Raw genomic sequence first — 15,112 nt, forward strand, 5'->3', positions numbered from 1 at the left:
CTTTTAAAACAAATGAGTACTACTAAAGATTACTGGAAATTCATATTTCAATAGAGTAAAATAACAGACAAAAGTTAATTATATAAAATAAAAGTAAGTACATCATTTTGGTTGTTAGAAATAAATATAGGAGTCGGTTTTAATTAATATCAAAAATAAAACATAAATATTGAAAATACAGTACATCTAGACAGAATACTTTAAAATAATAATACAATTCAACATAATATTAGCATTATTTGAGTCTAGCACTCTTCAGCCATTGACATAGCAGGCTTGATTCGCACATTACATAGGTGCATACATGCATAGGTGTTAGGTTAGGTTGTGTGCCATGTAGTACCTAAATTACATGGCAAACAAGCAAACGAATCACTACAACAGTAAGCATCACTAGTTATTGAGATTTAAGGTTAGGACCCCATCCTCACCACTAAAACCCATTATAATAATAGCTTTTGCCCGCAGCGAATTGGAAAAACTGATTTAAATAAAGATATTTAAGAAATGATAAATTATATTTAGGAATAAAACGTTACATTGTATGATACCACCTCTATCTTCTACCAATAGAAAGCAATATTTCTACGTAATCAAAAAACAGTAAAGAGGTTAAATAAAAAAAACTTTATTGACAATAAGTTAGTAAAAGACAAAGGAAAATACATATTTGTTAACAATTGCTCGAGATCGACATGTCCGTCTGAGGCCAAGGCTGGCGTTCGCTACGATGTAACTCTCAATATGAGCTTTGTTACCGCTTTGTGCCGCCATTTCTTGTGTCACTGCATTGAATATATCGGGTGCTTTCCTTTGTGCACAGAATATTGCTTGTCTTTTGTCGAAATGAACGTTACCTCCCCACGAGTTGTTTCAGTGAAGAATTTCGCGATTGCAAAGTAATATTTCCCCTTAAGAATTTAGATGTGTTTCTTTCATGTCGAAGATGACTCTACTCTGGATTATATTGTGTCGGGGAATGTTATACAAACGTCGCCTTTTGATATTTCCCATTCTATGGCTTTAAAAACTTAGCACTATCGGTTTTCATTTAACATGTTTGTGGTTAATTTAACATCAAAATATTGGGCTCGACTATATATTTTACGTCAGACAGAATAAGGCCACCGGGTCAGCCGGCAATGATTTATAATTATAATTGACATAATTAAACTTCTTAGTAAAAAATATTTTCATTATTCATATTTCGATATGAAACATTTTATTTTTCAGGATTTATCGCGGTTTTTTATATTATTTTCTCTCGAGGTTTCGAAGGCTTTGCAGTCTTCATGGTCAGTTTGTATTTAGTGTATGAAGTGGTAACTCGTTACGGTTTTGTACTCGTCTGGCTTACGTCGGAAGTATACATTATATAAGTTATATTGTATTATATTATCACACTAGCTTCCGCTCGCAGCTTCGCCCGCGTGGATTTCGGACTTCAAAATGGAGGAGGTGCTCAATTTGTCGGGATGTTTTTAAGTATGATGGTATGCAGGTGGTCCGATTGTCCTGTCAGGGTCTGATGATGGGATTCTGGTGAAATCGAAGGAAGCTTATAGCATGATTCAGTATTCACGCGTGATGGCTTATTATTAGCGTATTTCATGTATAACTTTGGTGTTTCTATACCGATTTCTATGATTCTTTTTATGGAATATTTAATAATGTTAACTTTTTTATTAGGGATGACTGAGAGTGTTATAAACGTAAGAGTAGACAAATATAATGAGAAAGCTTCGAACTGCTAAGCTATCGGGAGTTACACGTGTTATTGTGAGTCAACCATAAAAGATAGACATATGCTGTCGTGGGATATTTTTACATTATTTTAAGGAGAACATTTCCGTCATACATAATTTCTGCGTAGCTTTAACCATTAAGGTTGCACACGCGACGGAAGCTTAAAAATAGAGTAACTTCTCCCGTTTTCCCAACATTTCCCTTCACTGCTCTGCTCCTATTAATTGTAGCGTGATGAAAAGTATACTATAACCAGCACAGGAGTATGACAAATAATTGTACCAAGTTAAGTTAAAATCCGTCGAGTAGTTTTGTTTCTATAACGGTTATACAGACAGACAGACAGACAGACAGACAGACAGACAGACAGACAGACAGACAGACAGAACAGACAGAGAGACAGACAGACAAAAATTATACTAATTGCATTTTTGGGATCAGTATCGATCCCTAATCACCCCCTGATAGTTATTTTGGAAATATATTTCATGTACAGAATTGACCTCTCTACAGATTTATTATAAGTATAGAATAGATGAAAATACTTCGTATGCCACAGTATTTTCACAACAGTAAAGATAAAATGATAACTATTTCCTTTTAAAATAGACTACAATTTTTTCAGGTTTTTTCTCGCACAATAAATTGTGTACAATCAGCTACATAAATCGCCAAACAAAAGGCAAACTTATAATCATCTAGTCATAATCATCATAATCATCTAATCTACTTAAAATTGTATCCTTAGCAAAGCATTTTTCCTCACTTAAATAAACTACAGGGGTTTATTTCATTTTAGATAAAAAAAAAAGGAAATTTCTATTCCAAATTAACGTGTATGGTTGGTTTTAAGTTTTTAATCTGTTTACCTACTTTTGGTGTTGACTGTACATGTAAACATCATCATCATTTTTTTTTAATTACTCTTTTTTAAGCTGCATAAACATAATTAAAAATTGCTGCGAATTTTATATTAACTTTAAATTATGTATAAATTATTTTTAAAAACACCTGAAATGTAGCAAGTAAAAATCCGTTACATCCTTACGTTTGATATACTCAGGAGATATAAGGCGATATATTTGTAAATTGTCAATAATTCAATACTTTACAAGCGGCATTATATTACACATGTATTTATATTTAAACGCTATTCAATTAATTCTAAACATTAAAAAACGATCGACATAGGAACAGACATATCAAAACTAAAACTAAATAATATTTTAAAGAAACCATTTTCAGTATGGCAACAATATCACGTAAAAATATTTGATTCAAGATAAAAGCGTCTCAAAAGAGTGAGAAATAAATAGATGGTTTATACAATTATCATTGTCGTGTAATGCTGTTGTCCCGGTACGTAATTGCATTGGCTTTGCCATTTCAAGTCCAATAGTCTTCTGACCACCAATTAGAGTGGGATTAGCAGCGGTGAGACAGCTCTGGTACAATACGTATATTCTCTTGAGATTGCTTGTTAATTATTTAAAAGTAGTCTCCTTTACACATACGAATTGCAATATAGCTTATTCATTATCATTTCTTGGCTTGTCCAAAATTTAGTTCTAAAATTAAGTTTTCCAGGACTTTTTGATTTTTGTAGGGATTTTTATAATCGATTTGTTTAATTCACAAGAACACCATCATAATTTGCACAAACGATGTGTGAAAAAACAAGTTTAGTTACTAACAAATTAAAGCTAAATTAAAGAATCGAAATAATAAACCATAATTCATATAAAAATGCAATAAGGATTAGTATATGGGTCTAAGTTGGCTAATAATTATCTTACTCCAAAATAGCCCACCTCGCAAAGGCATATTAACAAATATACCATTTAAAATATTAATGCAGTTAACAAATTCGTACAGTAATTTGGCAATGGTAACAAAACCCTATCAGTGGAGTTTGTTCTTCAGGTAATTATGAAGTCTCACTACACAGGCCACTGTGAATCGGCAACAACGTGGTAAAAGCCAGCTCGGATGCAGCACACGTTACTCCGTTACATTACACGGGACGCGAATGATACCGGTCAATACGGTTATCGAACTTCAAGTTAATTAATGCTATGGAAACAAATAGCTCAATTCCTAACTTTGGAAATCGAATGTGAATATAATTTTACTTCTACTCTAGAAATAAGTTAGTGTAACCGAAGAAAGCTTGGTTCCTGACGAGGCCATCCATGTTTATGGTATTATTTGTATTATAGTGCAAAAACATACCAAAAAAAATTATAGATCTTTTATTATCCAAAAGTATATAATACGTTATGATATGTTGCAATTTAATCAAAGGTTCTTCTTTATATAATTTTTAACAAACGATGTCATAAAGATTTTTAATTTAAGTAAGCCTTCAAGGTTTCTGTTACCTTATGATATTTACAAATTATTGCAAAGTATTAATATAATACCCGATAGAAAATATGGTATCGAGATATTGAAGAAACTATTAACTTTTATAACCTAAATGTGCTATACACCGTCTTTTTCACACGCAAAGTTATTTGCAACAATTACTATAAAAATAATATAATTATGATAATTTTACTGCCATTGAATACATTTTTTAATCAGTCTACAAACAAATAATAGTTTGGGAATACAAATGCTCTACATCGGGCTTGCACATAATTGTAATCAAATAAAATCAAGTACAAATTCACATTATGTATTGTCATAAAGCATCGTTGGCGAACATGTTGGTGGTCATATTTGGCTGTATGATCGCACACCGCAGCGCTCAACCAACTGCTAATTAAGGCCGGATTACCGAACGGACCCGTCCACAACTACTTAATGTTTACAACTAGGTTCGAAGACAAAGCGAATTATCTGCTGAACAAAACCTTCCATTTAATATATTTTTTTGTTTTTAACCAGTATCGTCCTACTAAATACATGCATAGAGATTTGAATACCCTAGTAAAAAAAAAAGTATTAATATATTAATTTCTATAACGTAATAAAGATATATCGTAATGTAATATACTGTTTAATAACCGAAGCCTGATCATAAAGTTTGGCACGAAGTGGAGTGTAATAACATCACAACTTAAGGAATAAATAAAAATAATAAACTAGATGAAAAGTATGCTATGCATCTCATCCAAGCCTTAACAAAATAGCAATTGTTGATTTATAAATAAATAAACACACGTAGAGAATAATTTATAAAAGAAGTAAACAATTGCAGGAATTCACTCAGTTCAGAAATATTTCTTGCACTGGGCTGCTTTATATATTATCATACTTCTGTAAGATTCCTCTACCCTCTAGAATAATCGTTAGATGTATGGATAAAAGATCGAAACAACACTTTTTAATTAGTTATTTATATATCCAATACATAAATATGTTTTCTCTTGATATTGAAACCGGCTTAATAAACAGCATTAAGAATAAAAATAAGTTAACATTTGCATTGTCGTCACTCACCTATAATTATTACATCTCTAACTAGTACGCTCGCATTTCAAACCACCCATATACATGTCCATTGTCCTGCCATTGCATTCACATCGAAATGTCTAAACGCACTACCTATGATTTTAACAATAACATTATGCAAATATGAGAAAATAAAAATCAAATTCCACCAGATGTGTTATTGTTAATGGGTAACGAGATAATATAAAAACATGAAACTTTCATACACAACTCACTAAGTGGATCTAGTTGTGTATTCCGCGCAACGACTGCGGCAGCTAGCCGCAAATAACAGAAAGAGCAAGTCCTCAGGGCATCGCTTTAGCTTTTCAATTTCCCTTTCGGAATTATTCGTGCTAATCGAATACGACCGCTTGGGGTCTGGGGACTCGATCACGATGATTCATTCATGAAACTAATGTGCTCCAGTTCTAACTACATATTACTGGGCCGACGGATCGGTACATACGTCATGTCGTATACAAATCTTATATCCACCAGCATAATTTCCACGTTGCTAAAAATATCAGCTCAACTTAATGAATATTAGACGAAAAAAAATCTAAAACGACGAATCTAAAGAATTACATAATCATACTTCATCATTTTCAGTACTTACTTAATACGTAAAGAATATTTAGAATTAAGTAAATTTGTAATATATACCTGCTTATATTATAATATCCGACTTCTTTCATTCCTTTAAAGATATACATTATACAGGGCCATTTTTATATTACGCTACTAAATAAAAACTACATACGGGTATCTTCAAAATAACACTACAATAAATACGTGGAACCGTGGATGTTAATAAAAAAAATGTAAGCTTCAAACAAAATAAATATTATTAAAAACTTATTATAATTTTACGCGCCCTAATGCCACTACTACTACTCTAAGAGAATTCGTCGCAGCGGCCACATCACACTTTCAATCAGAAATACACTTCAGCACATGATATATTCTTACTAAACTACAAAATGATAAATTCGTTATTGATGGATGATTATTAGCACAGTATTAACTGACGTAAAGAAGAGTATGTAGTTTCATTTAATTAACGTAATGTCAAAATAATTATGGATTAAGATTGATACGAAAATGAAAAAAAAAATTAGTCAGCAGTACTTTCATTTAAATGTCATCGCTGACAGGTCCTGACAGCTCATCGTCCGATAATACGTTATATGAGCATAAAAAACATTCTAATGCGTAACGCGAGCGCTATTCATGAGTAAAAGTTTTATTTGTTGGAATGTAGTGACGTCGAAGGCAAACCGGCAAGCCGGCACTCGGTAGGGCGCGTAGCGCGTCGCATCGGTGCAAATGATGAGGCGCTAGGTATTGTCGCGCCATTAATGAGCGCAGGCCGGCCGGGACAGCCGCGCGGAAGAGGAAAATTAAACTCCTGGGCCCCGGGCTCGTGTTCATTACTCCACACCCGATTACTTTACCACTGTTTGTGAATGCAGCTTTAAACTATCGTTGAAAGAACATTCAAATGTATGGAAACATTTAAATTAGAATCTCACAATGGTGGAACTTTTTTAATTTTCACCCCTATAATTATTATTTATGAAACATCCGTTAATTAAATGATTATATCGTAATATATTTCATAACTATGCAACAAAATGGGAAAAATTAAAACACAACTTCCAAATAAAATACCGATCGCGAGAATCGAGTGTTATGTGTCATTTCGTTCTCAAACACAAAGATCTCGCAAGGTTGAGGGTGGTGTTTGTTTTCATTTTATTCTTCATTTTGAACAGAAACATAAAGTCCGTGGGGCATTGCTTTAAGATTTCAATTTCCTTTCCGGAATTACTTGTACTCTAATCGAACACGCGTCAGGGGACACACGGGGCGACGGGGGAAGCGTCACAACCGCAAATTACTCCAACACTCTGCGTGCGAATGTTTTAAATATACGTATTCAGACGTATGTACGTACATATTCGTTCATCGTTATCGAAATACCACAGGATAAATACCTAATGAACTCAGCTCTTGCTTCTTGAAATCAATTTATTGATTATCAGGCGAACCAGGAAGCCTAAATTAATTTGATTATAATAATGTTAATCCTAATAGACTCGGTTTATTGTAAAGGTTTAGAAGGAAAGAGGAAAGTAATTAGGTTAAAATAAGGTTTTATGCATCGGGACGTCAGTAAGTTATAGCGAGGGGTTTGGGGCGGGTAAAGGCTCGCGACGACAGCCGGCTGCTGATTGTAAAGCGCTCACAGACGGAGCCTATTCGATTTCACGGCTCGCCGCGTCCGATATTTATTGTCATCGGTGCAGTTGTACGACACGGCGCCTACTGAACCGCGCTGAAAAATCTCCATTCGCGAAATCGGACGAAAACATTCCGCCAATTCCCGGCCGTAGCTGGAAAACTTTTGTGACACGTAAAACCGACAAAACCTCGGTTGGCGCTAACAATCGTTACTTGAATATGTTTGCAGGTAGACACACGACAGCACACGACATCTTGTCTCGTTAGTAAAAAGTGATGGCTCGGTGCGATTTATCACCTGCACGCGACACGACGCGCCGAGCTTCCTTAGCCTGTCGTGGTTGAGGACTCAAATGAAAACAAACGTGTGAACTCACACACCTCCACCTAATATCAACATACTTTCTAAATTGTGCTCCCTACAATGTGTCTGGATTGCACTTGCAATAAACTCGCGCCATGCGTCATGGCTGTGTATTATGAATGAGCATTCAGTAGACTTGCGGTATCATTAGGTTTAATGAAAATAATTGCGTGTATTTTCATGTTTGTAAACTATCTTTAATTTAGAACATCAAGATTTATTTTCAATGTATTATTTTATGTTAGTCTCCTGTACCTGTGATAGAAATTTGTGTTATGAGGTTTGTAATCTAACCTATGAACTAATCCCTTAACCTCAACTAATTGAATATGCACAAAAGGAATATCACACCAAAGGCTGCCAATAACGTGTACAAAAGTGAATATTCCATGAATAAAGTCATTTGCAGCTAAAAGCATAAAATGTACGGTGGTAACTCAATAGCTGCGAAGATAGTTAATTGGTACAATGCCAACTCTGTAGATATCGTTGTTTTAATTCAATTGTCTCGAAGCTAATGCACTCGGTGGAGCAATCTTAACCCTGCCCCGGCTGATTACGGTAACTTTTCAGTGTGTATTACGGCTATATGGACGGCCCTGCGCAACACTACAGCTAACAGCTTATTGCTATTTATTTAGGCGAATTGTGAAGCTGTTTGCGGGAAGACAAGAAAGAATAACGTTACCCTAAAGTGGTTAGCTTATTTTGAATAAAGTGCATAGCTATTTTTTAAATTAGATACTACTTTACTTATATCAATACGATACTAGTGCCGATCCCATCATCGTTCCTAGTGACAAAGTACTTACAATTAATGTGTCTGCATAAAGTCGTCGACTTCAATAACATTTTCTTTTGACTTTCTTTTAGGAATTATATTAAACAATAACTATTCAAATATAATTTTTTGGCTTATAATTTTTTACAAAATTATTTATTATTTTAATATTATGTTTGTAATTTTTCTCAAATATTAAAAATGCGCGTTTTAAACCATAACATTATAAACATAATTTCAAGGCATTTCACCACGAAATAACCATCTCGGCATATTCGAGCACCTTTCAAGTATCACCTTTCATACGTTTGTATACAGAAATAGACTTAGCTAACCCATCCAGGATTGACTAATGAGTAACCAACAACGGAGCTTGTGTACTTTGTTCGTGCAAACGGTCGACAGTTGCGATGCGTGGCACTGAATACGAGGTTCGCATCTGTGCCGCTGACTGTTGACAAGCCCAGCCTAGGACGGAACCGGTACTATCGTTGATAGGGGCTAAATTCCTTTTTAGAGTTTCTGTATTCATTTATATCCTTTTTGGATATGTATTATATCCCTTCTCAAAAAAAAAAGCGGTGTTATAAATTTTACCCTTTTATCGAACTTTATCATCGTAGATTATAAGCGACTAGACAAATAATAAGGGTTTAAGTTGTGTTAGAAAATAATATGTCTAAAGTTTATCTCCAATTTTGAAGGAATATGTGTGAATCTAGTATTAGGCTATATACACCTAATATTTTATACTTTTGAAGAGTTATTGTTTTTGTGTTAGGGTTTTTATAATTTTTAATTAATGCTTGCCCCTGTCGGTTTGATTCGAAATTTAAAATTACGAACAAAATGTCCCCTACTCTTATTTACTCAGACGAGTGATAAGGGGCGGCTGACAGTGACTTTTACTATAAAATATCTATATTTATTTTTGATTTTGGCATGTAGTATTGTTTTTCGTTTATAAGGTGTGTTTTGCTTACAAATTGTTGATCCGTTTTAAAATCTGTAAAATGCTACGTTTCATGATAGTCATATGAATATATTATTGCTTATTATAATTAGAATTGAATTACGTTGCGATATTTCAAATCTACAGTTTCTATACTCTATAAAAGAAACCGAATAATGCAAACAGTGAAGTTAATATATTGAAATCATCCTGGCAATATATTTAGCCAACTAAAAACAACTCTTTTGTGCTCAGTAAATCTTATTCAGGGAGTCATGGTCCCTGCAAACATGGCCTGGATGAGGCTGCACCCAAGAGGAATATGTTTAAGTACGTGATTACCTACAGTTAGCTCAAGTTAATCATTCCCTTTACAATCTCTTCACAAATACACTATTCAAGCACATTTCATATTGATTTTGTACAACTCGGTTAATATTTGTTTAACTGCTGGTCATTAGTGTTAATGCTCACATATACCGAAAATAGAGGGTAAACACGTGATTAAATTTTGTGTTTAGATTAGTTTTAAACTAATTACATTTCAACCGAATATTCGAGCCTTTATTCACTTTAGTACAATTGAAATAATATAGTAACTAATAAATTTAGTTAATCCTAAATAGGCTACAATGTACACTATACAGGAATTTTTCATAATATTTTCCCATCCGTAGAGCGCGGTTTAATTACCTAAAAGTGAACATTTTATTACATAGAATTTTTAAAATCAGCGATGTATACCGTGTCCCCTAGAATCAAACCCGAGATTTCTGGCATTTGGCAGCTATTCCGACCAGGCTAAACAATCGCCTGTACCGTAAATATTTATAAGTTTTGTAGCATCACACATTAAAATCATAATTATTAAAAAAAAATCTGTATTTTTACAGCAAGTAAAACTTCGGATTTAATTACCTAAAAAGAGATCTATCTATAAGGGTATGCATTATATAATTACAATACAATTAAATGGCAGCCATAAAGCTTGCTATAAAATTTATTTTACAGTATTCACGTTATGCCGGCAATCTCCTTGCTATTTTATTGTCTTCAGGACAATAATAAGAGAGTTCTACTTATATCATGATTAAATTATCATTGCAAAGTCAGACCGAAGTTATTTCTCGCTCATCGCTTCCACAGGATTAGTCCTGACGTTTTATTACTGAGTATTCAAATCTGTTTAAAATACATTAAAGTATCTCAATGGAAATTTTAGCTTTCATTTAAATAATAACACAACAATATGAACTATGTTAATTTAACTATTGCGAATAAAACAAATATGAGCTTAAAAGAGATCTACAATAAGCTCAGTGCAAAGCTCTATACATAGCTGGCTTGTTAGAACATGGAATTGAAATTGTCCAACCTAAATCATGAAAAATAATGTCTTACAGATCGTTAGTCCGGCTAGGAATAAATTATTTTAATATTTCAGCCGGCGCGAAATAATATTGTTAGCTGTTTTCCGGCGAGATTACCAACTAATAACATTACAAAACAAGCTCTTTGCTGGTAAATTATGCATGCACTCTCGGATCATTACCACGGCGCCGTTGGCCCCAGTTCAAATTCTTGCCAATGCTTCGTGAAAAGCGAAACCTGTTCGGGATTTGGAGTGTACTAAATATCGTCAGTTAGTTGATTTTTATTTATTGGATTCTGGTTGCTTAGAGCATTTTAAATGTACGTTAGTACCAGCTTTGACTTATAGCTCCGCGTGGGTCCCTTTCTGGTATGCAACGCAGGTCATTTTTCAATTCAAGACTTAATCTCTATATAACAAATATTTATTATATTTATATTTCTCTTATATAAATTCAATAATTTTTTGCTAGTTTCGAAATTGTTTGGGGTCTGAGTATAGCGCATCTGAAAATCTCATAGCTGCTAATATCCACGAAATAAGCTGATGTGGGAAAGTACTATAAAATATTTAACTGCAGGTTTTATTTACTATTAATAAACTCTAAGATATTGTAAATTTGTTTTACAGATACAAGTATTTTAATGTGATATTATATTTAGATAATGTGTGACTGCAATTACTAAACGTAAGCAAAGGCAAAGTAATGCCAAGTGGCCAGAAATCCGGGTAACATATCAAGAGAGCAGACTCCACTGGGAGCGGCCGGATTAGCTAGATCTTTTCTGAATTGAGGGTAACATCCGAGAGACTCGATCCCTCGAGTCGGCGGCTAAGGTGAGCGCGTGTTTGTTACTCGAAATCGCATTACTTCTCACTCACTAACTATGAAACACGACTAACAAAGATAACCCGCAAGCACTCGTTTATAGCGCTGAGAAATCTTTATTTACGTTCATTAAGATGATACCACAAGTCTTGAGTTGAACAGCACTGCGGTTGATATAATTAGGAAAACAAATTTACATTTCACATGGCGAATACTCAACTGTAATTTAGAGAATCAATCTCAAAACAAATGATGGATTCCAATAAACATCGACGTTTAAAATAAATAATCTGCATTGAGATCGTTTACCATTCTACTGAGGAGTTCTAAGATAAAAGCCGGGAAATCCTCGCGAGCGCTCAAATTCTTCAGGCACAGTGGCGAACCGTCTTTGCCCGACGGGTGGTAATAAAAACGGCTTAAATAGGATTTTAACCGCGAGTTCCCCGCCTTAATTAAATTGGATTTGCGAGTGAAAGAAATATACGTGAAAAATTCGTGTCGATTATGTCAGGGGAACGAGTTTTGAAATCCTTTTAGTAAACGGATTATGTACATCTCTCAAAGATTAAACTGTATTAAAGTTGAACATATCTTTAGCGCATTGCATTTGAACATAGTAGGCGTCGCGTCGTTTGTCGCTGCAGGCATCGTTGCGTACCAAAAGGCACGAGACAGGAAGCACCAGCCGGGGCTCCGCATACGACGAGGACGCGAGTCACGACGGAGACGCACCCACATGCCTACATGCATTCTTTCACAATAAAACATTTAATACGCGTCATAATCATATATTTTGCATTAGAAAACATCGTTTTAAACAAGTACTTTGGTAGGGTTTATGGGAAACAAGAACGGCTAACTAACGTAAGCTGGAAATCCACATAGCCTTTTTATCGCGGCAATGGTATTAAAACTCTAAAATGATGTCAGTAACAGCTGCAGTAACTGGGTTTTAATTATCACTTACAACGCCTTTCAGCCGCGGAAAATTACACTCATAAACCATTTAGAAGAGAGAATAGCTAAACGATTTAGGATACCAGTTATTAGAATATCGTTCGCCATTTCCTATGACAGCGGCGATAAAATTTATTTAAAACAATATTAGCATACTGTCGGTAAAAGTAATTGTTTTGCAGTTATCTGTCATTTTTCTTTAGGTCCGTAATTAAATCAATGGCGGTTCAGTATTGAATAACATTATCCCTCAATTAACATGCGGAGGTCGATTTTTAAAGCGGCCACAGACGCGGGCCGGTGTAGGCAATAAAACGACTCGTCCCTTATCCGTCATTCAGCCCTTAGAGATTTCTTCTAGGGGAATAATTTACGCTGATCGTCCGGAAGGGAGCGTAACTGCCTCACTGAAACTTTAAGCTTTCACTCAGAGCGGTCGCGATTCGTGCTGTTCAACTTAAGTAATAAATTGGTTTGAAAGGACAACCACAACTCTTATGCCATTCCTATGTCGATTAGAAAGTGTAGTAATTTATTTATGTATACTTATTTACAGTCTTATTATAAAGATATAGTTTATATCCTAGGTTAAGTTCTAGTTCATTAAGTTATGATATCTTATTACGTTCATACGTATATTAATACTATTTCAGACAATTGAAAACAACACCAGTATAATAAAAACGTGCTCAAAGCGAATTTTTACCTTCTTTATATTCACAATATTCCCACAGATAACGAAGTTTAATAAATGCATAACCCCAACAGTGACGGCGGTGTCACTGCGAACAGTCTGGTCCCGGTTAATAAAAACTAATTTTAGATTTCGTATATCCATATTTCTGTGAACAATCAACAAGCCTCCAAAAAATACGGCTCTCTAGATTTCATAAATCATTTTTAACCAAATGGTTTGGAAAAGGCCTCCCTTAATATGGCCTCAAAGCAGTGCAGCCGTCAGCAGCCACGCTGGAGTAACGTGTCGATGACGTGTTGGGAATAAGCCTTTGATGCCTTTCGCCTCATACGCATTTCAAGCGAATAGTTAAAATTTCAGTTTGGACGCAATCCCCGCCGAGTTAGCTTTTTTAAGCCGTGATGAGTGTTCTACTACGGTAATGTTTTCGATTAAAATAATAAGTACTTTTGCTACGTACGTTTAAAAGGTATAACATATGCGGTAACATTTTAAAAGACTTTGAGCAAATTCGAAAATGTCCGAAATATGTGCAGGTACTTTTCATTTAACCGTCTTGTAAAATAAGATATTATTTCGAACAACCAAATGCCTCAGGACATCTTAAATTTATCGTCACTTGAACTAGTCTAATCTTAACCTCTAAACAACAGTATGCAAACACTGTTGTATTCCGGTTTCAAAGCCACGGTAGCCAACGTAATTACTGGGCATTGTGTGACTTAACATCTAATGCATCTGGGCAGCTAGCACAGTATAAGCAAGGCCTTACAGTGCTTTGTAACTCAAAGATCTAACTTGATGTGTTAGTATATGTCGGCAATGGCGTACTGTCAGGCTAAAGGTATGATCGTCTCATTATTTCCCTATGAAAATATACCTTATTCAAGAAACATATTTAACTCAATGATCAAACAACTAAAACAATATCATTTATACCGTAAGTAATTTGTAAATATTCTTATTAAAATTACGTCTCTTAGTTTATTAATTTAAAATGTGGCTGGTCCTTTTCAATTATACGTTAGGGACTATTTCCTCATAGTACAACTTTATTCGATAATAAAGTTCTAATAGTAAAATGTGTAACTATGTACAAGTTCGTTAACGAGGTAACACTTAACATTCTTTTGGCGTTCATGTCTACCCTTCCACAAAACCAACGTCTATTGAGATCAGTGACTCTCTCGATATCTCAAACATTTAGCTTTATTTCGTTCGTAGTCAATAATCCATACAGAAACTATACCCATACTTTGATTAATAGAGTTATAACATTAACATGAAACATGTTGTCGTATCTTCAAAATCTAAAGCAATATATCCATCCAGCGCAAGACCTAAACCCCGGCGAGTAACGAACGTATGTCTTCCTATGACAACCTAGATAATATACAAAACTTCCGTTGTCATCGAAATTTATAACGGTGCATGGATTCACATCAGAAATATGTTTTACAGTTTGATATAAAACCATAGAGTTCAATAAAACATTCAATAAAAAAGGATATTTTGTAAATTGTTATTTTTTGGTAAAGATTCTATACGCTAATAAATTGAAACAATTTTATTTGTTACAATGAAAAAGTGACTTGTAAGTATGTCCCTATTTTTAGATTATATACATTTTTATTTTTTTGTTACGTAGCTTAATTCAACTGGTTAGTTGATTCCATCAGCTGGACCTTGCCTGCATACATATCTCAATTTGTTTTAACATTCGCGT

Source organism: Manduca sexta, chromosome 22 (assembly GCF_014839805.1).
Source record: "Manduca sexta isolate Smith_Timp_Sample1 chromosome 22, JHU_Msex_v1.0, whole genome shotgun sequence".
Taxonomy (NCBI): domain Eukaryota; kingdom Metazoa; phylum Arthropoda; class Insecta; order Lepidoptera; family Sphingidae; genus Manduca; species Manduca sexta.